This window comes from Triticum aestivum, chromosome 2D, assembly GCF_018294505.1.
Source record: "Triticum aestivum cultivar Chinese Spring chromosome 2D, IWGSC CS RefSeq v2.1, whole genome shotgun sequence".
Classification (NCBI taxonomy): domain Eukaryota; kingdom Viridiplantae; phylum Streptophyta; class Magnoliopsida; order Poales; family Poaceae; genus Triticum; species Triticum aestivum.
Genome location: NC_057799.1, coordinates 460221076 through 460249030, shown reverse-complemented (window position 1 = coordinate 460249030; position 27955 = coordinate 460221076).

Genomic DNA, 27955 nt, shown 5'->3' with positions numbered 1-27955 from the left:
ACAGAGTTGGTGATGATGGTGTGCCTGCCATCCTGCAATATAGGCCGTCCGATTTATATCTGACGGATAGGAAAGAAACTATGGCAATTTTGCAAAAAGGTACCCACACACCTCTCCACATTTGCAAATAAGGCCTTCCCTCGTTCATCCTTTTCTCTCACAAGATAAACAAGTCATACAAATGCATCTTGATGTTACGTGCAACGCACGGGCATCTTGCTAGTAAGAATGAAAACAAACGACAAAAAAATATTTGGACGGTGGTTCGAAGTCATGACCGCGGGCACAGCGGACAAGGTGGCCTTGTATTGGTATGCTGAGCCGTCTGTTTTAACACACAGGAGCTGGTGTGGTGATTATACACACACGCACGCATGCACACGAACTGCATCCACGCAACACTCACACAAACACATGCACCCACGCACGCACGCAACACTCACACGTACACACGCAGCCACGCACGCACGCAACACTCACACGCACACACGCACGCATGCATGCACACACCAGTACACCACACGACCAACACACACTCTCACGCTCAAGTGCTCAACCTACACGTGCATGCGCACACATCAGGCCCTGACAGACACATACACAACCAGGTGATTCCCGCGCACGGGTTGGAGCCTTGTCGCGCCTGCGTAAATTTGTGTTTATCTGACCTTTTGCCTATGCGAACTGACAGGTGGGACCCACAAGGAACGTGGTCAATTTAACTAGTCAACATGGCGCCACGCAGACTATTTGGCCGGTCAACAGAGTGCAATCCGATGCTGAACTGTGAGCAAGTGACCGTATAATCACCGCAAAACGTATATAGTGACCGTAATCAGCTTATTCTGAAGTTCGGTGACCGTATTACGCTTTTCTCTCTGTAGGCCCTCCAAAACTACATCTCTACACGTTCTCGCATGTTACATCTAACAACTATGCAATACAGCACTACTACTACACTCTAACACAATAAATCATATGTGTTTTTAGTTTTACTAGATATCATATTGTTACTTATAATTATTCAGTTTGCATACATTAAAATTGCCTTTGAAATGTATGGCCAGTATCATCTACCGCGCGGGAAAAATCCCGCCCTTTCCTGTTTAATCGGGTTTGTATCGATGGATCGTGCGAAACAGCAAAACTATAGTACTATACAGTACTACAAGTGACAGTTCACTGGGCCGTCGTGTCGTCTACTCCTCCGTCGTAAGAGTGGAGCGCTCGCTTTCATAAATCTTCTAGTCCCTTTCGCCGACATGTGGGACATCAAGCTACCGGGTCCACGTGCCATACCGGAATACAGTGCAGAGCAGCCGGGGTGAAGCACCCCAGTCATGGCGCCGGCGTAGTAATGAGCAATGAGGCGTCAAATCACAAAGCTGCACCTTTCCCGCAGTTAAGTTGGAGGGACGAAGCAACCATCACATCATTTCACTCGTTGCTGAATCCGCTTCTCCCTCATCTTCTTCAACTTAACCACGTGTTGCTTCTGCCGTTGTTCTGCCTCATGTGGGACGCGGATCGGCTTGGTAAAGCACTGACACGTGGGACCGCATGTTAGCAAACCGCCAGGACAACGTCCTCCGAAAATAAGAAGCCTAATCCTAGACTTACAAAGGGCTACGTAGCTGCTACGTATACTTTCCATCTAATCTATATATGCCCCCCTGATTTTCAGGTGGGGTGGGCCTAATCCTCTCCTTTAATCCAATCAAATAGTCCCACATCACATCAGTTCGTAACTTTACGTAAACCATTACGTGGATGTAGCATTGCTCAAATAAGAAACCTCCCCCGCCATCCGCGCGGCAAAATCACCTCCTTTTTACTAATCTTGATTCTATAATTTTTTAGATCAATATAATTGAGATTTGTATAGATAGCACACAGGAGCAAAACCAAGTGGTACGGTTAAGGGCATCCACAATGTGTAGCCAAATGTGAAAATAGCTTTTGGCATCGTGGGAACCATTGTGGACGGTGTTGCCAAAGCCAAAAAGATGGAACCGAAGCTCCCTGATTGATTGATTGAAGGAATAGAAAAATGCAACGTCTCTCCTCTTTCTCCCATGCTTGGACGCATGTAGTACAGTATAGAGCACAGAGTCTACTCCCCTGTCCCTTCTATCACAAATCACAAAGCAGTGAGGCGTCAAATCACAAAAGCACGGACGAAGCAACCATCATTTCACTCTTCGCTGACTCCGCTTCTCCATCGTCTTCTTCGAGAAACCATCTCACCGCACTAGTACTCCTAGTAGTACTAGTAAAGGACTTCCTGGATGCAAATAAGGCGGTTGTCTCGGCTTGCAGGCGGCACTTGCGAACGACTTACCGTGGTCTCCCTCAATGGTGTTCTCCGTCGAACGCACTTCGCCAAACCACCAAAAAAAAGATATCGTCGACGTCACCGCAATGGGGAAGGAAGTCAAATATAGTTACTACCTCCATTTTTTTGTACACAAGGCCAGTATATCAAAATTACAATTTGCAAAGGGCCACTAACACTAATCGAGGCAAAATTGATGGGGTTAGCAACCAAGGACATTAATATCCCCTGCATGCATGCGGAAGTGAGAAGGTTGGTTTGCATGGCGCTGCATTAATCAAGCGATGAGGAGTGAGATGGTTAGCTCTTTGGTCTTTGGAGAAAAAAATACGCATTAATTGACACGTGAAACGAGGATTTGTATCGATTAAATCCCGCGAAGGAAAACCCCGCCTTTCTTTTTTAACACTAGTACTCCTAGTACGTACGTACTTATCCTGTTTGGGTCTAGGCCTTGCATTGCCAAACTTCGCCACACATTTTTGCCAAGCTTGCCTAAAGTTTTCAAAATGAGAAGGAGGTACACTTGCGCACGGCTGTCGCGGTCGCACCGCACCCTCACACGGTCGCTCCTGCACGCCGCGGTCGCACCGCACCCTCACACAGTCGCTCCTGCACGCCGCAAACCCAACCAAGGGAACGCACCCTCACTGACACGTGCTGTCGCATGTGAACAAACCAAACTCAGCCATCCTATCGCTGACACATAATTTTCGTTCATAGAGTATGTTTATCCAACCGCATGTTGGGGAGTATCCGTACGGCCCGTGCGGTGGTCTGTTGGGGAAGAAGAAGAGGTGAGGAAGAAGGAAAGAAGGGTTAGGAGACGTAGGATATTCATCCAACCGCCTGAAATGGTAGACTGACCCAAGTCAGGCGACTTGCATAACAAATATATGTTTTTACACAGCAAAAGATCCATAAAAACAACAACATAAAGAAAAACTATCACTGCTCGCGGAAAGAGACGGCCTCGTCGTCTTTGGCTGCCGGCGCGAACCAGCCGTCGCTGCCGACGTGTGTCTCCGCACCGTGGTTGTCCTCGGCCTCCAGCTACTCGTTCAAGCGGAGCGTGCGGGCGCTCTGCACGGACGAGAGCACAGCCCGGTTCAAGTCGAGGACGTCCGGTTCCGCCTGCAGGAGGGCCTCGATGGCAGCGGCATCCGCGCGCTCCGCGTCGAGTCGAGCCTCCGCCGCCCGGTTCAAGTCCAGGACGTCCGGTTCCGCCTGCAGGAGGGCGTCGATGAGAGCGGCATCCGCGCGCTCTGCGTCGAGTCGAGCCTCTGCCGCCCGGTTCAAGTCCAGGACGTCCGGTTCCGCCTGCAGGAGGGCCTCGATGGCAGCGGCATCCGCGCGCTCCGCCTCAAGTTGAGCCTCCGCCGCCCGGTTCACATCCACGACATCCGGTTCCGCCTGCAGGAGAGCCTCGATGGCAGCGGCATGCGCGCGCTCCGCGTCGAGTTGAGCCTCTGCCTCCCGGTCCTCCTTTAGTATCGCCATGTTGAACCGCTGGTCCGCCTGCACCATGGGGGACTCGGACGCCGGCACGAAGTCGACGTCCATCGTCTCATACCCATCGGGGGCCTTCTGCGCCGCGACCTCCGCCATGAACATTGGATCGGCTTCCTCCTCCTCGTAGCTTGGCTCCAGAGAACTCGGGGATTGGCCCGCCGCAAAGCGAGCTTGGGAACGGAGGTCTGTGGCGCCGACCGCCGCCGCGATTTCTGCGCGGCGCTCCGGCGTCAGCATCTTGTAGTAAGTGATCTTGCGGCGCACCATGGCTTTCCGGCGAACTAGGGGACGCTTGATGCGGGCTAGGGGATCGAAAGGTGGGGGAATGGGCTGGAGATTTGGTGTGGTTTTAGGGCAGTGGCTGGCGTAGGCCGAGCAGCGAAGGTTCTGGTGTGAATAGTGGTTCCGGTGACGACCGGTCAATCGGTTTTGACTGTACATCGCTCTTGTCGCGTTCGCGTTGCAGCCCGGCACGCTGGACCCTCCACGTCGCTCACCGAATGGAACGCGCTTCGTCTTGCGTTTTCGCTCGCTTGTGGGACCGCAGTTGAGAGCAAACCGACGTCCCTCCCCCTCCCCCGCCCGCGTCATTTATTATACCACCACTCCCTCCGTTTTATGCGGAGTAAATAAAAACAGAGGGAGTATACTACGGATGAGGATCCCCTGACGTGGCCGAACCCATTGAGTAACTGACATGCGGGGCCTAGCAAGCATGGGGTCCGCCAGTAAGTGACCGAAAGGGAGGGTAAGGCAGGGATACCTACGTCAGAGGATCCACTTCCACTATACTACTTTGACCAAATGTTAGAGTAATAATATATGACATGCAACTTACACAAATGTTAGAGTAATAATATATGACATGCAACTTACACAAAGCATACAGGGTCTAATGCGTTTTTCGAGGCTAACTTTGACCAAATGTTAGAGTAATAATATATGACATGCAACTTACACAAAGCATACGGTCAAATTCGTATGTGAAAGGAGTTTCCAATGATATAATTTTCACATTATACATCTCATGTACTATTAATCTTGTCAATAGTCAAATTGGAAACCATCTCGAGTACAAATCTAGGAGTACGTACGAATCTAACAATATTGATTGGGCGTTGTTGAATGTTGATACCTTTTTGATCAAAGTAGAGATACTTTGACTACACATAAAACTTATATGTAAACTAGAAAGGATAGGGGGAGTATATTGTACGTTCAAAAACGAAACGAACATTGAATACCCTTTATATATGATTTGCGGATGCTATGATCACCGGTTCAAAATTTTGAATCCGCCTTAGGTATCACGTGCCCCCACTCGTTCCCTCTCGATTTCATCTCGGGGTCCGGAGATCTATTGAAAGAGGACTAGGGTGGGTACATGCGAATGATACTCGGCGGAATGTTCAAATGAGGCATGCGGGAGGATGGACTCGACTGGAGGGCGACATGATCGATGGAGAAGAGGGTTGGAGAGGAATGAGAAATAAGCAAACGCCACATGATTATACTTGAACGGCTCAAATAAACAATAAGTTGTCTCGCTTGGCCTACATAGTGAAAGGCCTAATGCGCAACGCGGAGCACTGACGCTCGAATATGGCCGGGAAAACAGGGAAACCGACATGTGGGGCACACCCGTCGGGACGACGTAGCGCAGACTAGTCCAATGGAGGAGCTGGCCCACGACCTCCTCGCCACCGACAACCGTTCATGTGGGTCGTTGGGGCCAACAACGGGGCGCAGCTCCAGCACCGCCTCTGGACACGGCGACCGCGGTGAGCGACACGCTCATATCGTCGCTAGACACGGTCGGTTTCAGTGTGCCGAGGGTGGCGTTAGTGCTGTGGCACGACCAACGGTATGTTTGGTTTGTGCCCAAGGTTGCCCCATCAAAGCATTGGGTAGCCAAAATTTTGGTTGAGGTATTGGTTGCCCATGATTTGGCCGACATTGGCAAGAAAAATGAACTAGAGTTGGCTAGAGTTCATTGGCATGCCAAAGAAATGGCAACCATCCAAACAAAGACCAATCTTTGGGTCATGACCAAAATTTTGGTTGAGGTATTGGTTGCCCATGATTTGGCCGACATTGGCAAGAAAAATGAACTAGAGTTGGCTAGAGTTCATTGGCATGCCAAAAAAATGGCAACCATCCAAACAAAGACCAATCTTTGGGTCATGACCAAAATTTTGGTAAGGTGCACTTTGGCCACAATCCAAACACACCCCAACACCCGGCTCGTCGAGGATGCACGGGGCGCCGCGACGCGTCCGCGGAGTGGTGTAGCGCGGCCAACTGCATCCTCTGGACCTGAGACCATGCCGGGTCGTCTTGCTTTTTCAATGACATGCGGGGATCGCATGTGAGCAAAGGGCATCTCCAACGTTGCCACGACCGCAGCTGACTACCCTGGCACACCAAAACCCTCGTCCCTCGCGCCGTCGCGCGGTGCGTTCCCAGCCGGCGCCAGCTGCCCGCATTCATGCCGTCCGTTCGTATGTCGTCGTTAAGAGGCTCGGTGCCCGAGGAACCAACTCCGGCGACTTAATGACGCACCCGGACGCTTGGCCTCACCGGAATGCGCTACTTAAAGCGGCAACGCCCAGCTAACCTCCACACCATAGCGCATCGTCCTCCTACCTGGCACCACATCCGCCATGACCGCAAGTGCGAACGCTCTGCGGGAGAGCTTGTCTTCGGGGATGAAGCTCGAGGTCGCCGCCCTCGCTCAAGTCGCCTCTCGCGACGCAATAGCGGCGTAGCCGGACGCGGACGCGACCGCACAAGCGGTGGCCACGCTGGCGGCCGACGACGGGAGCACCGTCAGCCACGCGTCCTACTTGCCGCCGTCCAACGTCCGGCACCGCCGAGGTCGGGGACTCCTCCGAGGATGAGTAGGGCATGGGAGGCGGCAGGGCATGGTGTGCCAACTGGCCGGTCCGTATCCCGTGTTCTACTCTTCCTCGCCGGAGACCGCACCTTCACTTCACGGGTCTTGAACCCCGCCCCCGTACATAGAGATCGCAGATGGAGGACGTCGGTCGCCGCCGTAGAATAGGTTTAGGGTCGGGTTTCTTTTATTTTTCTGTCCTATAAAAGTTCGAAATGTAATGAAAATCTGCCGTGTTTGCATTAATCTCGGCCGGTGTATATGAACTTTCACAATAATATACATATTGTAGGAGTACTAGCAAGATGCCCGTGCGTTGCACGGAAGATCAAGATCTTGTGGGAGAAAAGGATGAACGAGGGAAAGCCTTATCTGCAAATGTGGAGAGGAGTGCGGGTAAATTGTCATAGTTTCCTTCCTATCCGTTAGATATAGATCGGACGGCCTATATTGCAGGATGACAGGCACACCATCATCACCAACTCTGCTTTTTATTGAACCGAGACAAATCTAACATGCGAAGTAAAATAAACACATAGGGTCTATACATACACAAATTATCTTAGGCACTCCAATAGTACGTCCACTACACATTCACGCATTTCACATCTTTCTACATCTACGGGAACCTACGAAAGGGTTAACGTAAATTGCCTCTCTCTCTCCTCCCCTGATTTTCATGGTGGTGGGCCCCTCCCTCCCCCCAATCTACAATCAACAGCTCACACGTTTCACATTACGTTAATTACGTAACTGGGATTACGTAGGTGTAGCATTACTCGTCCTAAAAAACCCAACTAAGCCAACCTCCCAGCATATCGCGCGGGAAAAGACCCGGCCGCGCCGTTTTAGTCGGGATTACCGGATTACTAGTAGTAGTATCGATGGATCGCGCGAAGCAACAATTTTTTTTGAGGGGGCGAAGCACCTAGTTTAAAAGGAAAAAAGGCGGTACACTCACAGCACTCCTGTCGCGGTCGCATTGCACCCCACACACGTTCGGTCCTGCACACGGCTCACGCAAACGGAACGCGCTTCGGCTTGCCTCTTCACTGACACGTGGGACTGCACTTGGAGAAACCGACCATGCGCCAAACTCCCCCCGCCCACCGCGCGAAAATCCTCCCCCCCCCACACCCAAAAATTCCCCCCAAATCCGATTCAACCGCCCTTCGGCCAACTAGCCAATAATATTCCCCAAACCCCCCTCCCCCCTGTCCCCCTCCACTCCATTCGCTCCGCCAAAGCCGCCCTCCCCGCCGCGCCGATACGTCGGCGCCGCGGTTCGGCGATCCTCTCGCTCCCACAGTACGCTCTCGTAGACTGCCGTCCTCTAGCCGCGCCGCCACCTCTGGCTACGTTCTTGTGGAGGCGCACGGCGGTCAGCGCCGCCACCGCTGGCGACGTTCGTGTGGAGACGCACGGCGGTCAGCTTCTCCCACGGTACGCGCATTCTAGACTGAGGCCCCGTTCATGTCGGTGTAGCGCTGAATGTTAGCTGATAGACGCTGTTAATCTCACTGTTTGCCGAAGTAGTTTACTGTCAATATGCTCTGCTTAAGAAGCTTCCTTGCCCTGTTCTGCACTCAATCTGCTTAGCTGAGATGGCATGCCAAGGCCGATTAGTTGCTAAAATATCCTGCCATATATTTATTGTGACGTAGATTGCCATGGTCTAGTAGCCAATCTGTTAGGTGAAATAGCTCTACACCGTTTTATACTCGATCTTTGTTGCTGCGATGGCCTTCGATAGTTTGATGGCTGTGTGCTCGGCCTCATTGACTGCTGAAACAGCCTGCCATAATTTGGCACTCAAATCTGTTTGCTGAATTAGCTTTACATATATTTCGTTACTTAGATCTGCTCGTCCAAATATCTTGCCATAGCTTTAGACATCGACCTAGGTATTTTTTTCTGGACTTCATAAAAAAGCATATATGTTTTTCCTGTAATATCTAGTAGAAGAACTAATTTGTATGTCTAACAGATGGACAGGACTTGGATAACTTCTGCTCGAAGATTCTCCGCTGCATATGTCGAGGGGGTTGAAAACTTCATGAACTTTATCAGAGCTGAGTACGGTGGTCCGAAATCAGATGTGCTCTGCCCGTGTAGCAGTTGTATGAATTCAGTTACAAGACCCCAGTCAACTGTGCAAAATCATCTACACTTGTATGGGATGTCGGTCACATATACTAGGTGGGTTCATCATGGTGAAGCTGTGAACGTCAATGTTATTGACTACGTGGAAGCAGCAGATCACCATCTTGATCTGCCTGATGCTCAGGTGGAAGAGGAGGAGGAGGTGGTGGTGGCGGAGCCAGTGAGTTTGACCAACATTGAAACAATGCTACGAAATGCTCGTGCATTCCGTGAACTTTCACCTGCAGAAGAAAAACGGTGGGCCCGCATGTTGGAACAATGCAACGTTGCTGTCACCCCAGGAAATAAGCTGTCAGTATTCTCAGCTATGGTCACCTTTCTTCAGGTGAAGACATCTGAGCGGATGACCAACAAATCATTCGATGCGATGTTGGCTGCTTTCCGCAAATCTTTCCCAGATGCGTCTGAGCTGCCACACACCTACAGTAAAATGAAGAATTTCCTTCGTGCAGTTGGAATTGGATATGATATGATCCATGTTTGTAAGAATAATTGTGTTCTGTTCCGGAAGGATTATGCCAACTTAAGTGAATGCCCGAAATGCAAATCATCAAGATGGAAAGATGGCGATGCTGTGAAGAGGATTCCTCATAATGTTCTGAGACATTTTCCAATTACACCAAGATTGCAGAGGTTGTTTCATGATGCTGAAACAAGAGAGGATGTACTGTGGCATTCTAGGAACCAGGAGTACAGAGATCAGAATGTAATGAGCCATCCATCTCATGGTAGTGAGTGGAAAAGCTTCAATGATAAACACAAAGAGTTTGCTGCTGACCCGAGAAACATTAGACTTGGCTTAGCTTCAGATGGATTTAACCCATTTGGCCACCAGAGCGCCACATATAGCATGTGGCCAGTGCTTGTTATCCCTTACAACATGCCTCCAAATGTCTGCACCAAAGAATCAAACTACATGATGGCCTTGCTCATCCCAGGTCCAAAAAGTCCTGGAAAGGATTTTGATTTGTTCATGGAGCCTCTTGTGGAGGAACTTCAACAGCTATGGAAGGGTGTTCTCACTCGAGACCTATATAGCAGCCCACCAGCTGATTTCTTTCTGCGTGCTGTTATAATTTGGTGCATCCATGATTATCCGGCTTTGGGCACTATGTCAGGGCGAACGACACATGGTTACAATGCATGTGTTCGCTGTGACAGGAATCCGCTGTCATACGCAATACTTAGCAAGATCTGTTACATTGGACACCGTCGTTTCCTTGCCAAGGACAAGCCGCATCCTAGAAAATACCGAAGACATGTGTTCAATGCAAAGCATGAAAACCGTGATGCGCCAAAGAGGCTCACCGCCGATGAGTTGCAAGTGGAATTAGAGAAGGTCAGGCATATTACACCAGGAAACCATCCTGGTAATGGTAGCGGGAAAAGGAAGCGTGGCAGGGTAGAAGAGAGATTATTGTTTACCCGCAGGTCCACTTTGTGGGACTTGGAGTATTGGAAAGATTTGGATCTGCGGCATAATCTTGATGTGATGCACATCGAGAAAAATATATGTGACAGCATTATCGGCACACTTCTTAATATTGAAGGCAAGACGAAAGATACCTTAAAATCTAGGATTGATTTGACACACCTGGGTATCAGAAAGGATTTGCAGGTGCAAGATGAAGGTAAACCACGGGATATGGCACCAGCTGTGTACGTCTTGGACAAGGTAAAAAGAAAAGAATTCTGCGAGGTCCTGTCACGTGTGAGATTCCCACATGGATTTGCTTCCAACCCTGAAAGGAGAGTCAGTGCAGATGGAAACAAGGTACAAGGGTTGAAAACTCATGACTGCCACGTCCTACTTCAAAGGGTTTTACCTGTTATCCTTAGAGGATTGGGCCGCCCTGACTTATACAGAGCAGTTGCAGAGTTGGGACAATTCTTCAGGGAACTCTGCAGTAGGAATATCAGGATAGATGCTTTGGAGCGTCTTAGAGACAAGATACCAACTATCCTATGCGACCTTGAGAAGATATATCCTCCAGCCTTCTTTGATGTGATGGTGCATTTGGCTGTTCATCTACCTGATGAGGCACTACTTAGAGGTCCAGTACAGTATGGCTGGATGTACCCTATTGAAAGGCGGCTAGGCACTTTCAAGGGCTATGTTAGGAACAGAGCTAGACCCGAGGGTTCCATTGCAGAGGCCTACATTGCTACAGAAGCGTTGACATTCTGCTCAAAATACATTGAAACAGCTGATCAGCTTAGCAAAGAGGTGGGTGAAGACAATCCCGGGCTCAATGTTTTCGATTATTCTGTTCGAGTTACAGGGAAGAGTCGACAAGAGGACAAACCTAAAGATTTGGACAAAATGGTTTGGTATGTGTTGAATAACTGTCCTGAGATACTACCTTATATCAAGTAAGTGCAGTACTGCAGCTTATACATCGTAATCTACTAAACTTGCAGCACATTCTTATATATTTAGATGTTTGACGCGATCACTATGTTGTGCAGCATCTACAAAGAGGAGTTACTGCCGCAAAATCCAAGAAACATTGACAAACTGGTTATGGCAGGATTTGCGAAATGGTTCAAGAACCATGTAAGCTTTTGAAGTGCACTGTCAGTTTTTTTAATATATTGAGTACATAAGATGATCAGCTTGTCTATTTTCTAACCATAGGTTAAGAAGATGCGGGAGGATGGGCAGGCAGTTGATGATGCCCTTTACTCACTAGCAATGGGTCCTGATACTCGGGTAAGACATTATGAATCTTGCATTGTTGGAGATGTGCGCTACAACACCCTTGCACGAGACGAAGGCAGGAAGACACAAAACAGTGCCATCATGAGCACGGATACGTATGACAAAGAGACAACTGAAATGTATGCTAACATAACAGACATTGTTCAGTTGCAGTATATCTCCAGTTTCGAGGATCATCGGTGTGTGGTTCTGTTGTGCTGTCGTTGGTATAACCTGTTTTCCAGGATCGCAAAACCCAGAGCTGATGATTATTTCAAATCCATCAATGTCAAGGCGGCGTACCAGACCAACGAGCCTTTTATTTTGGCAAATCAAGCAACACAGATATTTTTCTTGGAAGACACATTTGCACGTAGCGATGACTGGAGAGTATTGCAAAGGTTTGAGCAGAGGAATTCGTTTAATGAAGTTGCACAACAAGATGATGCTTACACTGCTCCTGATGTACAAGATAACACAGATGTTCCTAATATCTTTGAGAACCATCACGTCAATGACGCCGGCGAAAAGATTGCCTGTCGTGCTGTGGACATACAAGAGTTGATCAAGAAGAAGCCAACGTTCGAGGACGTTGAGGACGAAGAAGAAGATGACACCGTGGGGAATTACGATTCAGACTGATACACATGGCGAAGATGTTGACGCTGCTGCTGCGGATGATGATTACATTGCTTTTGTCGTATTTTCCTGTCAGAAGACGTTTTTTTATCTACTATGTGAAATTGTGTTTGCTATGACAACTGAAACCTGATGAACATGTTGTTTAGTATTTTGCTGTGAGAACATCACTTGTTATGTATGCTGATTTGTGTTTGGTGATTGTATGACAACTAAAACATGATGACATTGTTGTTTAGTTGTACTCATATTTGGCTGTGAAACTTGAATTTGATGACATAGTTTGCTGTTGGACTGCAATTTGCTCGACGTCTTCGAATGAGAACAAAGCTGACCCGACAGGGCCTCTGCTATTTATTTATTTATATGAGCAAAAGGGGATACCCCCTGATTTCCGTTAATAGAAATCATTAGATGTTCACAACACTATGCCCAGCCTGCTACACAGGTTTCATTCATTACTAGTTTCAGCAAAGTGCTCATGTCGTAGCCACTGAATACATCACGAGTGCTACATACACTGCAAATAAAGAGACAATCATCCTACAGAGCACATCGATTTTGCCCATTATCTTCACAAGCTCTTTCATCTCCTCATTGTTGTCAAGGCCGTTCAGCAGCTGTTGCTTGGCCATGATCAGAGGAACTGCATCTTTAACCTTCTGCTCTGCATCTTCCTCTTCTGTCGTTCCTTCAGTTACTTGTCCAACACCCCAACCTGCTGGTATTGGGATTCCTCGGCTAACCAAATAATCAGCGTAGTTGCATTCCCCCACATCAGCAACTTCCCAGAAATACAAATCACACGAATCTTCCCTTTTCTGCACGAATCAAATTGGAAGATCATCAACCAAACTATTAAAAAATCAGCAACTGAAAGCAGCAGAACAACACTTAAACATATTATTACCCCATGATTCGGGCATTTGTAGAAGACTCGGCCAGGGTTGCGGATTGTGGTTGAGACGCGACGGATGACTCTGCGTGATTTGCAGCAGTGGCACCACACCAACGGCAGCGGGTTGCGATGAGCAATCGGCTGCGGTGCGCGTGCCGGCGGGGGTGTGATGAGACCCACAGGCGATGGTACGGGTGGCGACTTGGCGCATATCTGGTTGTTGCCTGCTGAAGAGCAGGTGGACGAGCAGCCAGCGGACATGGTTGCTGCGGCCAGAGCTTCTGATGCTAGGCAGAGTAAGTAGAGAAGAGGAGAAGCGAACGTTGGATATGTCAGTTTCATTACTTGCAGAGTAGCATAGCACCATATATAGTCATAGTCTAGGTTTGGATTCGAACCAGCTACAGGAGCACGTCTTTCTTTTTTCTAAAACTCGGCAACGTCTCTTTACTGGTACACTAGCTTGTTCTGTACGCCTTCCCAAGTCTTTGATTTTCTTTCCCTTTTTTGCGAGGAAGGAAGGAGGACAAAATTGAGAGTTCCTGGGACTCGAACCCAAGACCTCTCGGTTGAAAACCAAGGGTGCTAGTCACTTATGTGGCGAACGTTCCCTGTGAGGAGGACGGCAGACGAACGCATTTTCCTCGTAGTTTTCTTCCTATATATAAAAAAGTATGCTACTTGGTGTCCGCTTAGTCAACAAACGATTGTGCCAACCTTGACCGTTGGATTGACATTCAACGTCTGTCACGTTTCTTCAGTCTCTTCTTCCTCGAGCCGCCAAAGCCAAACCAGCGCCGGCGGGACCGCCTGCTCCCGCCTCCCACGGCTGGCTGTGATCTTCCCCGGCTCCTGTTCGTTCCCGTCCGAGGCCTCACCATCATCCTCCGCCTTGGTTCGCTCGCCGCGGTGCCGCCCTCCGGTGTTGTCAACATGGTCAACAACCGAGAGGAATAAGGAGATGACTGTACATGGTGAGGATGACAGTAGGGACCCAGCAGCGCGCGCAGTAATTTTGTTTTTTCGGGACGGAGAAGGGTATCAACTGGGTTGTGCGGGACCCGTGGCCCGTCTAGCCCAGGCTTTTATTTCATATGTTTAGCACATGACCAGCCCAGTTTGTTTTTTCCTTTCTGAAAATGGCTAGCCAGCTATTTTGTTTTTTGCAGAATAACCAACGTAGGCCTACTTGCTTTTCTACGCCCTGCTGGGCCGGAAATCTTTCAAGACGAGGAGGGATGCATTTTGCCCAGAAAATGGGCTATAAGTAATAAGAAATGGGCTATAAGTAATAATAAATGGGCTGTAAAATGAAAAAATACAGCAAATAGGCAATTAGTTCCAAAATACTATTTTCTTTCGGATTTTGATATTTTAAATTTCATTGTTTTTGTGCGGGTAAAATTTCATTGAATTTAAATTAAGGTATATTTAGATTTAAAATTAATTTGAATCTAGCTAGAAATTTCGGGCTGTATGCTGTTTGGGACAGATTTGGGGGCTGACTTGTGGGTCTACTAGGTTCACGTGTACTTTGGCTTTGTCAACTTAGTCCACAAACGATTCTAGCAGTAGTGACCGTTGGATGTTAATCCAACAGCCGTGCTGCTTCTTCAATGTCTGATCTTCTTGCTCCAGCCGCCCAAACCAGCTCCGGTGGGACTGCCTGCTCCCGCCTCCCGTGGCCGGCTGTGCTGCCGCACAGGCCACACCGCCCCACCCTACTTCATTGCTAGCCAGGCCATTCCTCTACTCACCCACACCTCCTGTTATTTTCCGGCGACGGCAGCCGGACCAGTAAACCCTCATACTCCCCACCGCGTGGGCAACCATTGCCGAGTCTTCCCCGGCTCCGTGTCGTTCCCTTCCTAGGCCTCGCCGTCGTCCACCGCCATGGTGCTCCCGGCGCGGCCTGGTCAACGTGGTCAACGAACGACGTCCATCGGCCATGGACTATACGCGCAAAATAATGATTCCTCCACCTGACAGCTGGGACCCACCGGAAGGGCCTCTGTATTTCGTGAAAAAAAATGTTCCCCCTGCTGACATGTCGGACCCACCAGCTATATCTTCGCACGCAGGGAAGTGCCTCCTTATTACGCACAAAAAAATGAATACCCCCCTGCTAGCTGGGACCCACCATAGTGGGAGGATGACTTGTGGGCCAACTAAGTTGACGAGGACGGAGGGCTTTGTCAACTTAGTCAATATCAACGATTCTAGCTCCAGTGACCGTACGATGTCCATCCAACGGACGTAGTGCTTCTTCAACCTCTGGTCTTCTTGCTCCAGCCGCCCAAAGCAGCGCTGGTCGTGCCGCATGCTCCTGCCTCCCGTGGCCGGCTGTGCTGCCGCGGAGGCCTCACCGCCCCCTACTATTCCCACCACTGGCCAGGCCCTGCGGCGACGGCAGCCTCACACCGCAGCCGAACCAGTGAACCCTCGTACTCCTCTCCGTGCGGGCTTCCACTACCGCGTCTTCCCCGGCTCTGCGTCGTCCCCTTCCTAGGCCTCGCCGTCGTCCACCGCCGTGGTGCTCTCGGCGCGGCCTGGTCAACGTGGTCAAGGAACGACTTCCATCGGACGTGGATTGTACGTGGAGAGGCTGACAGCTGGGTCCACGGCCGCAGCAAGGAAGTGCCTCCTTATTACGCGGAAAATAATGATTCCTCCACCTGACAGCTGGGACCCACCGGACGGGCCACTGTATTTCACGGAAAAAACGTTTCCCCCTGACTGCTGGGACCCACCAGCTTCATCTTCGCACGCAAGGAAGTGCGTCCGGGCAAAAAAAACGATTCGCCCGCCTGACTGCTGGGACCCACCAGCTACACCTTCGCACGCAAGGAAGTACGTCCGGGCAAAAAAACGATTTGCCCTCCTGACTGCTGGGACCCACCGGCTACATCTTCGGACGCAAGGAAGTGCGTCCGGGCAAAAAAAATGATTCGCCCCCCTGACTGCTGGGACCCACCAGCTAGATCTTCGCAGGCAAGGAAGTGACTGATAGTCGGGACCCACGTGGTCGCAGCGTACGTAGCGTTGTCATTCTGGTCGCCAACGTGTACGTACATACTGGTCGATGTAGATGCGCGCACGTGTCGTAGTAGAGGCGCGCACGTAGCATGTACACGTACGTACAGCGGCCAGGGTGCAGGAAAGAAAATACGGCCACGTATGTGTACATACAGGCGGGGTCTCGAATGCCTACTCGCGCATACGTACGGCCAGGGCTCGTGTACATGGCTGGGTCCGAACAGAGAAACTGCGTCGTCGTCGTGTTCATGGGGAGGCAACTGAATGCGTCGTGTTCATGGGGAGGCAACGGAATGTGTCGTGTTCATCAGGAGGCAACAGAACGCGTGGGAGCCAACCGACTGGGTCGGAACGGAATGCGTGGTCGTGTTCATCGGGTGGGCTTGGACGGAATTAGCGATGGAAACGAGGCCTGGCGTACCGCAAAACGGAGGAAACGGACCTCCTACGTTCGGAACGGGGTCCTGTTGATCGGGAGGGGTGTGGCGTACCGCAAAACGGAGGAAACGGACCTCCTACGGTCGAAACGGGGGTCCTGTTGATCTGGAGGGGTGTGGCGTACCGCAAAACGGACGAAACGGACCTCCTACGGTCGAAACGGGGGTCCTGTTGATCGGGAGGGGTGTGGCGTACCGCAAAACGGACGAAACGGACCTCCTACGGTCGAAACGGGGGTCCGGTTCATCGGGAGGGGTGTGCGTACCGCAAAACGGTACTCCACGGGATACGCCACCGCTTCACGGGCACCCCTCCACCATCTACTATTCAACCACCCCTCCACGGGCACCCCTCCACCGTCTACTGTTCATCCAGCCCTCCACACCACGGGGTCCTGTTCATCCAGAGGCAACGCCACCGCTCACTGTTCATCCACCCCCCCCCCCCCCGCAACGCTCACTGTTCATCCAATCGATCGGCTTCAGTTAGCAGCAGTAGCGAAGGAATCGCTCGATCGGGTTCAGTTAACACCAATCGATCGATCGCTCGGGTTCAGTAACGCGTAGCCTGCAGTGCAATCGCTCGGGTTCAGTTAGAACCCAACGCCTTGCTCGGGTTCAGTTAGAGCCAATGCCTCGCACACATGCATGTACGTGTACGCGAGAAACGCGCATCGCTCGGCCCCCAGCCTCCCACCGTAACCGGGAACTCCCCGAAATTTTCCTCCCCCTCGTTTCTACCACGGTTTTTTCCGTCATGGACGGCCCAAAGAATGTCATGCAGCTACGTCTCCGGCCTGCGCAGGACGAAAAGCCCATTTTCTGTCATGATTTTTTGTCATAGAAGTAGGAGCCCACCACATCTATGATGATACCGGGTTTTGTCACAATTATCGTCATAGAAGTGTCATATGTATGACAGGAAAAAAATTCGTTCGGCCCAAAATGTCACAGATGTGTCTTTTTTTTGTAGTGTTTTGTCTTGAATCTTTCGGATCTGAACATTCATACCACAAATAAGAGAATTACATTGAAAATTATGCCAAGTAGCATTCCGCATCAAAAATTCTGTTTTTATCATTTACCTACTCGAGGACGAGCGGGAATTAAGCTTGGGGATGCTTGATAAATCTCCAACGTATCTATGATTTTTGATTGCTTCATGCTATATTATATTCTGTTTTGGATGTTTAACAGGATTTATTATACACTTTCATATTATTTTTTGGGACTAACCTATCAACCGGAGGCCCAGCCCAAATTGTTGTTTTTTGCCTATTTCAGTGATTCGCAGAAAAAGAATATCAAACAGAGTCCAAACGGAATGAAACCTTCGGGAACGTGATTTTCGGAACGAACGTGATCCAGAGGACTTGGACCCTACGTCAAGAAAGCAACCAGGAGGGCACGAGGTAGGGGGCGCGCCTACCCCCCTGGGCGCGCCCTCCACCCTCATGGGGCCCACGTTGCTCCACCGACGTACTTCTTCCTCCTATATATACCTACGTACCCCCAAACCAATAGAAGCATCCACGAAAACCTAATTCCACCGCTGCAACCTTCTGTACCCGTGAGATCCCATCTTGGGGCCTTTTCCGACGTCCTGCCGGAGGGGGCATTGATCACGGAGGGCTTCTACATCAACACCATAGCCTCTCCGATGATGTGTGAGTAGTTTACCTCAGACCTTCGGGTCCATAGTTATTAGTTAGATGGCTTCTTCTCTCTCTTTGGATCTCAATACAAAGTTCTCCACGATTCTCGTGGAGATCTATTTGATGTAATCTTCTTTTGCGGTGTGTTTCTTGAGACCGATGAATTGTGGGATTATGATCAAGTTTATCTATGAACAATATTTGAATCTCCTCTGAATTCTTTTATGTATGATTGGTTATCTTTGCAAGTCTCTTCGAATTATCAGTTTGGTTTGGCCTACTAGATTGATCTTTCTTGCAATGGGATAAGTGCTTAGCTTTGGGTTCAATCTTGCGGTGTCCTTTCCCAATGACAGTAGGGGCAACAAGGCACGTATTGTATTGTTGCCATCGAGGATAACAAGATGGGGTTTATATCATATTGCATGAGTTTATCCCTCTACATCATGTCATCTTGCTTAAAGCGTTACTCTGTTCTTATGAACTTAATACTCTAGATGCATGCTGGATAGCGGTCGATGTGTGGAGTAATAGTAGTAGATGCAGGCAGAAGTCGGCCTACTTGTCTCGGACGTGATGCCTATATACATGATCATACCTAGATATTCTCATAACTATGCTCAATTCTGTCAATTGCTCAACAGTAATTTGTTCACCCACCATAATACTTATGCTCTCGAGAGAAGCCACTAGTGAAACCTATGGCCCCTGGGTCTATTTTCCATCATATAAATCTTCCAACACTTAAGGTTCGAACTCTGGGGTGCGCGCGAAGTCTTTCCCTCCTACCGATCCATGCCCCTAGCTCTCTAAGATCTTGCGGACGAACTCGACGAACTCACAACACAGAAAGACACGAGATTTATACTGGTTCGGGCCACCATTGTGGTGTAATACCCTAATCTAGTGTGGTGGTGGTGGATTGCTTCTTGGGCTGATGATGAACAGTACAAGGGGAAGAACAGCCTCCTGAGGTTGAGGTGTTCTTGTGCTAGGGTAGGCTCTCGATCGGATCAGATCAAGTTGAGATGCCCCTACTGTGGTGGCTAGCTCTACTTATATAAGCCCTGGTCCTCTTCCCAAATATCGAGCGGGAAGGGAGCCAACAACCGCAGGCAAATTTGAAGGGGGGCAGCTAGTACAAGCTATCCTGACAAAAGTGGTCTTCGCCTGCGAAAGGCTCTGGTGGTGACGCCGTCTTGGGCTCCACGATGACCTCCGCCTTGCCGTCCCGCTGGTCTCGGTCTCGTTGCACCGATATGGCAACCTTTGCCTGGTGCCTCGGTACTCCTCACCTGCGCCGGCCTCCTTAGCACCAAAGTGGAAACAAGGACGCTGCGTGCGCTGGCGCCCGCCTAGTGTTGGTCGTCATGGCTCACGTCACGAAAGCCTTGTGAGGTTTGCCCTGCCTTGATATCTCCGCTCCTCGTGAGCCTGCCTGGCTGGGCCACTCCTGAGGAGGTCTTGCGTCGCCCGCCTCGCGAGGCTTGGCCCCTCGCGAGGGTCTTGGATGCTTTGCTGATGAAGATGGGCCTTATGGGCCCGCTGACTTAGCCACGCCGTGGGCCGCGGGCAGGCAAGTCTGGGGACCCCCATTCCCAGAACGCCGACGGTAGCCCCCGGGCCCAAGGTGCGTTCGGGCTTGGCTTCGTGGCGAAGCTAAGGGTCAAGTACGGAGCACCACGGGCCCCAAAAGCCTGCAGCCTCGGTTGACGCATGGCGGTTGATTGGACATGGGCGTCTCCGCTTCCCCACACTGCCTCGGCAACTGCCTGACCTGACAAAAGGCTAGCGCAGGCAGTACTTGCCTTCATTGCTTCTTCCTCGCCTCGCTCCAGATCCCCTTTCTTGCTCCTTGCCGCCACTACCTCCAGATCCGCTCCAGTCTCATCCTGCATCTGCGATCCATGGTGCCGCGCAAAGTCAGGGCTTCCTCATCACCGGCTTGGTATGAGCCGGCTCTTGAAGCGCCCACTGTCACGGAGAAGAGCCTCGCCTCTGTGCGCCTGCTGACGGCGGGTGAGAGCAATGAGTGGGGGAGACCGAGCTCCGGCTTGCCTCCGACATGCCGGAGCTTGAGGAAAGCACTTTCTTCCCCTTCTTCTCGAGCAGCGTTGCCGTCGGGTTGGTTCCTCCCTTCTCCGATTTCTTTTATGAAGTCCTTGACCACTACGGGCTGCAGGCGTTGCATCTCCATCCCAACTATGTCCTCCTCCTGTCCATCTTCACCTACTACTGTGAGGCGTATCTGGGCGTGATGCCATCTGTGGCGCTCCTGCGCCATTTCTTCTTCCTCCGTGTCAGCGAGGAGCACATCTCCGGATGCGCTAATTTCGTCGCATCCGGCAAGGCCAACTCAATCTCGAGCACCGGGAAAAGGGCCGACAACATTCGATCCAAATGGGTCATGGTGGACGCCAAGCGCGCCGATCCGGGTCTGGTGTTGCCAACGGTGGCGCCCTCTTCCAACGGGGGGTGGCCCAAGGCGGAGCTTGCTGATGAGCGGGCGTCGTTAGTGTTGCGGCAGATGATGACCGACCTGAAGCCGGGCAACGCGAAGGCGGCCAAGGTGATGGGGGTCATGCTCCTTAGGGAGTTCTTGATGCTGCGAGTTGCCCCACTCCAGGCTCGCGCGCGCCCCCTGTGGGAGCTTGAAGAAGAGGGAAACAAGACCCGCCTGAGGCCGGGGTCCCTGCCTGACGACGAATTGGTCGCTGTCCTACGTCTCATAGTTGGGGACAACCAGGAGTACCCGCCAAGCGCCTTCGTTCCCCTGTTCCAACGCAGGGACCGGGAGGAATTCGTCGCCTCCAGGCCGACATTTGACGCGCGCGGGCTGGTGCCACCGGCGCTCCCAGGAGCCCCTGCGGCACCGAAGCCGGTGGAGGTGTCCTCTGACGAGTCCCGTGGGGAGGAGGAAGAGGAGGTGGACTCGGAGAAGACTCTTGAAGAGGTGGGGGAGACTTCCCCTCTAAGCAAGGCCGAGATCCTCCGCGCCCTTCCTGACGATGCCGAGGCCGACACCCGCCAGGAGGAGAGGGAGCAGCCCCTCATCCCGACGAGGGGTAGATCGTCGCTGGTGCCTTGCGATGCCGCCTCCGTCTCGACACCTCCTGGGGCTGGCTCCGGCCCTGCCTCCGCACCGTCTGCCGCCGCCGGAGCCCGCACGCCTGCTCCTCAGGTCCCGATGCTGTCAGGCTTCAAGCTCCCCAAGCGGAAGTATGTCACGGTGGATCAGTAAGTGTCTTAAGCTTCGCCTTGTCCTTGTTGTACTTGTTATTTCCTGACATTCGCCCTCGGTCGATCAGGCCGGCGCCTTCAGTGAAGAGGAGGAAGGAGGATACGGCGGCCGTGCCTTCCTCCGCAAAGAAAGGAGGCAGCGGCGCCCGCATCTCCCCGGACCGGTCGTCCTCGGGAGGCCAAGAGGAACATCGCCGTGTGGAATCAGCCCCCATGGCCCTGCTGGCTCCGGAAGTGCCGGCGTCTGGTTCGGCTGGAGAGGTCCCGGTTGCTCCGGAACTCGCAGTCTCCCAGGCCCTGGCGACGACGTCGACTCCTCCCACTGCTGCACCTTCACTCCCTGGTTCTTCTGCTCCTGCTGTTGTTCTGGAACGCGCTCTTTCGGAGATGACTCAGTTGCAGGCGGATCTCCTGAGCGCGGACCCATGCCTGGTGGCCGGGCGCCTGGAGCTGGCTTCCGGCTGGCTTCACTCCGACTTGGCGGTTCGCGCGACGCTGAGTCAAGCCGCGGCTTCTTCTGAGAAGGAGAAGCAGAGTGCCGCCAACGCTGCAGCCGATCACGAGGTGGCACTGAAGGATGCTGAGGCCGCCCGCGGCCGCTGCCGAGAGCTGGAGGATGAACTGAAGAGCATGCATGATGAGCGTGCCGAAGAAGCACGCTACCGCCAAGCGAAGGAGGAGGAGGTGAAGGCTTGGGAGGACGCTGTCAAGAACCGTGATGCTGAGCTGGCGGAGCTGGAGAAGACATAGGCTGCCGAGCGCAGCCGGCTGGAAGGGCTGGAGCAGAAGGCGAAGGCGAGGGAGGCCGATCTTGACGCCAAGGCGCGAGTCCTGGCCGAAGACCGCACGGCCTTTGCCGACCTCGAGAAGAGATCTCGCAAGGCACTGAAGACGCTCTACGAGCGTGGCCTGGAGAAGTCGCTGGCCACTGACGAGGACGGCCCCGCCCGGCTGCTTCCTCTCTTGGTGAAGGCGCTCGAAGAAGTCGTTGATGGTGTCGGTCCCATGGCGGAGGCAGAAGCTCGCGTCCTGTCTTCAGCTGCATTGACTCGCGTCTTCAGCCATCTGCACCTCCGCGACCCCAATGCTTGCCTTGATGAGCCACTGGAGCCTGTGGCTAAAGATCAATGTGAGGCCGCCGTCGCAGCCGTACAAGGTCAAGTGGAGGCCTTGCTGAAGAAGTTCCGCGGCTTTGTCTCCGCTCCTTTGTCCGGCGATGTCGCCGATCCTGCGGATGGTGGTGAAGGTGAAGACAACATCACTCACGAAGGAGCACCTTCCGCAGGCGATGGCGGCGTCCAGGGGTGACCCGCGGCTATTCTCCCGTTTCGTTCCTGCAACATGCATTAGGCCTCGTGGAGGCGTTTAGACTTTTCATTTGATATTGTGAGGACAATGTGTTTGTAATATTTGCTTTGAGATTTTGCGATTTCCTTCCTATTTGCTTTGTGTTCTGCGTCGGTAGAGCCCGGCCCCGCGCATACCTCAACCGCCATTGGCCGACCGGAGACCAGGACGGACCAAGGAGTGAGGGGCTACGTGACCAGTTAGGCTCCTGAGTCGCGATGCTCAGGAGTCCCCCTTGACGCGCAAACAACTTATAGGGAGAGTTCGCGAGGATAGATTAATGTTCTACGTCGGCAGAGCCCGGCCCCGCGCATACCTCAACCGCCATTGGGCCGACCAGAGACCAGGACGGACCAAGGAGTGAGGGGTTATGTGACCAGTTAGGCTCCTGAGTCGCGATGCTCGGGAGTCCCCCTTGACGTGCAAACAATCTTCATACCTTCCCTCGCTGAGGCCTCGGGAGGGGCGCGCGACGCCCAGGTCCGGGAGACCTGGTTGGGTGGCGTGCGCTTGGGCGTGACCCGAGCGCAGCCCCCGTGCCCAGCCCCCTCGCGCGGCTCTCCCGAGGGGAGGCATTGCGGTGAGGCTGGACGCTGAGCTCTGGGCTCCCTGAGGTTGGTACGACCATGGGGCCGCCCTCAGTTGTTTATCACCAGCGCGGAGCATAGTGCTTCCGCTTGTACACGGGCATAGCCGCTCCTCGACAGTGTCGACGGCCAGCGCGGAGCATGCTGCTTCCACTTGTGCGTGGCCCTGACACGTGGCTTGCACGGCAGGGCTGCGAGGTGTATCTGGGCACTCGTGAGCCAGCGCGGGACTCGCGAGGCCCTACCTCAAGGCGGGTTGCGCCTGGTCTTGAGTCTTGGTGACTGTATGTTCCTGCAAGGCGGTTAGGTGCAAGCACTCTACGTCCTCAGGTCCCGGCCCTCGAAGGAGCTCAGCCGCTGCTGGTATGCCAGGTCGCGATGCCGTGGTCAAGGCCAGGGGGTGAGGGCTGGAGAGCCAGTAAGAGCTCCTGAGTCGCGATGCTCAGGAGCCCCCCTTTTAACGTGCAAGCGAATTGCACGGGGTGGATGGACCCGCGGTGGGTGACGATCGAGCAGGTGATAACCGTAGGCAGGTTAAGCATGGAAGGCAAATCAGCTTGGGTAAATGCAGAAAGATACTTGCCACCGGGTCCGGCCCGAGCGGCTTGGGGATGATGCAGCCCGAGGGGCGCCCCCAGCAAGGTAAACTAAAGACATAAGCAAAGGGATACATGCCACAGGGATGGACCCATGCGGCCTGGGAATAATGCAGCCCGAGGGGCGCTCCCAGCTAAACGAGCTTGGAAAATGTCACCTGGTTCTGTTGACGAAGTAGAGTTGGTGCAGCTGAAGGCGTGCGTCGAAGGAATGACTCTTCACGAGCCACCGGGGACCTGAGCCTCGGGAGGCTTTGGGGGCTCGGGAGGTTCCCTGAAGACCGTCTCCATCTCTTCCAGGACGGCGTGGTACCTGGCCTCCTGAGCCGCCAGGACACGCCGCATGTTGTGCTGATAGGCTGACGCCACGCTCGGCAAACTGAAGGGCATGCGAACGTAGCTGTGTGGCGGGCCTTCGCAACGGCCCACGCGCGAAGGCCAGAAATGCTCCTGAGAAGCGGCCCTGTTGAGCCCTGGGACGTCGATGCAGACACGTAGCCCAGCATCCTCGCCTGGATGGGGAGCTGCGCCTCGTGAGCGGCTGTCGCCGCGCATGGGTCTTCTGTCTTGCAGTTCCTGAGTGGTCTTGGTGATGAACTCTTGAGCGGTGGGCACTCCCTGCCCTGTGTTCTCCTGAGGGAAACGTGCCGCGAAGCACGCTTCCAAGTGGTGCCCAAGCGCCTCCCTCGTGAGGTTGGCATGGTCTGAGGCCCTCCAGAAGAGAGCCCCCGAGCCCTGCCCGAGGAGGGCGCTGGGCGCGCCTTCCTATGCGACGGAGGGAGGCGCCCCTAGCGCGGGCGCTGATCCTGATGAGGTTCCAGCTACGACGCCATCCTCCTGAGGTCCAGCGCGACGCAGCTACTTCTTCTTGGGGATGGCCTCCGGAGGGCCCTCACTTCTGCTGTCGGGGTCGTCGATTGCTGCAGCTTGGAAGGCGCGCTTGAGGGAGCACACCGCGTCTCTTTCCTCACATGGGACCGTGATGATCCCGCCGCTTCCCGGCATCTTGAGGACATTCTAGCCGTGATGGGTGACTGCCATGAACTTGGCCAGGGCTGGATACCCGAGGATGGCGTTGTACGGTAGGCGGATGTGCGCGACGTCAAAGTCGATGAGCTCGGTGTGGTAGTTCTTGCGCTCCCCGAAGGTGACAGGCAGGCAGACCTGCCCAATCGGTGTGGTGGAGCCATCGGTCACTCCTGAGAAAGGCTTGGTAGGCTAAAGCTGCTCATATGGCACTTGGAGGTTGTCGAACATGTCGACGGACAGGACGTTGAGTCCTGCGCCGCCGTCAATGAGGGTCTTGGTGACCTGCACATTGCTGATGATCGGAGAGCACAGCATGGGGAGGATGCCAGCGGTTGCTGCGCACTTGAGCTGGTCTGCTGAGTTGAAGGTGATGGCGCACTGGGACCATTTGAGCGGGCGCGTGGCCTCGAGCTTGGGAGGACTGCGTTCACTTCACAAGCAAACTATTTGAAGATGCATTGCGAAGCTGGGGCCTGCGCGTCGCCCAAGATGTAGGTGATTGCACGCGGCTCCTGGAAGCCACCAGCCCCCTCGTCCTGGTGGTGATCGTCGTTCCTTCTTGGTGGCGGCGGCAGCGGGGGAAGACCGGCGTTGCCCTGAGGACGGTCCTCACGAGGCTGATCCCTCCAGGCGCCCTCGCGAGGATGGTCCTGCCAGCGGTCCTCATGAGGCCTATCGCGCCACTCCTGGCGCGGGCCACGGTCATCCCAACGTCCGCCTCCATGTCCTCCTCCGCGACCGTAGCCTCGGCTGCTACGCTCGGGGCGTCGACCGAAGCGTCCTTCGCGAATGGCTCTGAGCTCTTGACAGTCGCTGGTGTTGTGGGTGTTCAGGTTGTGGAAGGCACAGAACGGCCGGCTGTTCTTAGATGACTCGGGCTGATCTCTGCCCCGCTTGGTGTCCGGCTCCGCTGCGAGCACAGCCGCTTCCTTACGCTTCACGTCCTTGGCCTTGGCCTTCTTCTCCTCTGCTCCCGCAGCTAGCAGCTCGAGGAGGGAAAGGCGCCCCTCCTCAGCTCTCGCGCACATGGTCGCCAGGTTGAATAGCTCCTGAGATGTGCACAGCTCCTCGTGGATAGCGAGCTCTTCCTTTATCTTGACATCACGGACGCCATCTGAGAACGCGGAGATGATGGCCTCGTCCGTGACCTTGGGGATCTTGAGACGAGTGTTGTTAAAGTGCTGGATGTACTTCTGGAGGGTTTCCCCTGGTTGTTGCTTGATGCAGCGCAGGTCGCCCGCGGCCGGCGGGCGGTCGCGGGTGCCTTGGAAGTTGGCGACGAAGCGCTCGCGCATCTCATCCCAAGAGGAGATCGAGCCGTGCGGCACGTTCAGGAGCCAGGAGCGGGCACCATATTTGAGAGCCATGGGAAACTAGTTCGCCATGACTTTCTCGTCGCCGTTGGCTGCTTCGATGCTCAGCTCGTACAGCTGCAGGAACTCCGTGGGATCGGCAGTGCCGTCGTAGCGGGGAGGCAGATCCGGCTTGAACTTGCCCGGCCAGGCGACGCTACGTAGCTCGGGGGTGAAGGCGCGGCAGCCGGCCGTGGTTGCCGGGGCCCGCCTCGGAGGTGGAGCTTGGTCTTGATGAGGTCCACGCGCTGCCGCCGCAGGCGGCGCGCGGTCTTGACGAGGCGGTGCGGGGAGCGCTGGTGCAGCTTCTCGCGGTCGAGGGATTTCTTGACAGCTTCTATCTTCGTGCGCGGGCGCCGGGCGTGGTGGGTCGCGCCGTGGGGCCGCGCGCCTTGGTGCCAAGGCACCGTCTTGGGGCAGAGGTGGTGGAGGCGTGCCATGAGCCTCGTCGCCCGTGGCTGGCGGAGGGTGAGGCAGAGAGAGGGACGGCGCCGGGGAGCCCCCTGTGGCACGGACGAGCTCGGCAACGCGGTCGAGCCACTCCTCGTAGAGGTCGTCGACCGGGTGGTAGCGCAGAAGCTCGTTCGCCGCGAGAAGCGCGGCCCGCGCCTCCATGGGACGAAGAACCGGCCGGGGTCAGCAACGGAGTGGCAGTGCGGCCGTCCTGCCGCACCGATGGATGCAGCGAGGACACCTGCTGCTCGTTCCCCGCCGGGCCGGTGGCAGCGTTGGCGGCGGGAGACGGAGAACGACGAGGTGGCCCGCCGACGGGAGCCGTCTGAGCAACACGGGCGGTGAGGGCAGCCCGGCGCTCAGTTCGAGCACGGCGAGCGTCCGCCATGGAAACGACGGAGTGACAGAGCGACGGATCGACGAGAAGGGAGCTATGGTGCACCCCTACCTGGCGCGCCAAATGTCGGATGTGGGGTTCCAGCAAAACCCTTAAGGTTCGAACTCTGGGGTGCGCGCGAAGTCTTTCCCTCCTACCGATCCACGCCCTAGCTCTCTAAGATCTTGCGGACGAACTTGACGAACTCACAACACAGAAAGACACGAGATTTATACTGGTTCGGGCCACCGTTGTGGTGTAATACCCTACTCCAGTGTGGTGGTGGTGGATTGCCTCTTGGGCTGATGATGAACAGTACAAGGGGAAGAACAGCCTCCTGAGGTTGAGGTGTACTTGTGCTAGGGTAGGCTCTCGATCGGATCAGATCAAGTTGAGATGCCCCTACTGTGGTGGCTAGCTCTACTTATATAAGCCCTGGTCCTCTTCCCAGATATCGAGCAGGAAGGGAGCCAACAACGGCGGGCAAATTTGAAGGGGGACAGCTAGTACAAGCTATCCTGACAAAAGTGGTCTTCGCCTACGAAAGGCTCTGGTGGTGACGCCGTCTTGGGCTCCACGATGACCTCCGCCTTGCCGTCCCGCTGGTCTCGGTCTCGTTGCACCGATATGGCAACCTTTGCCTGATGCCTCAGTACTCCTCGCCTGCGCCGGCCTCCTTAGCACCAAAGTGGAAACAAGGACG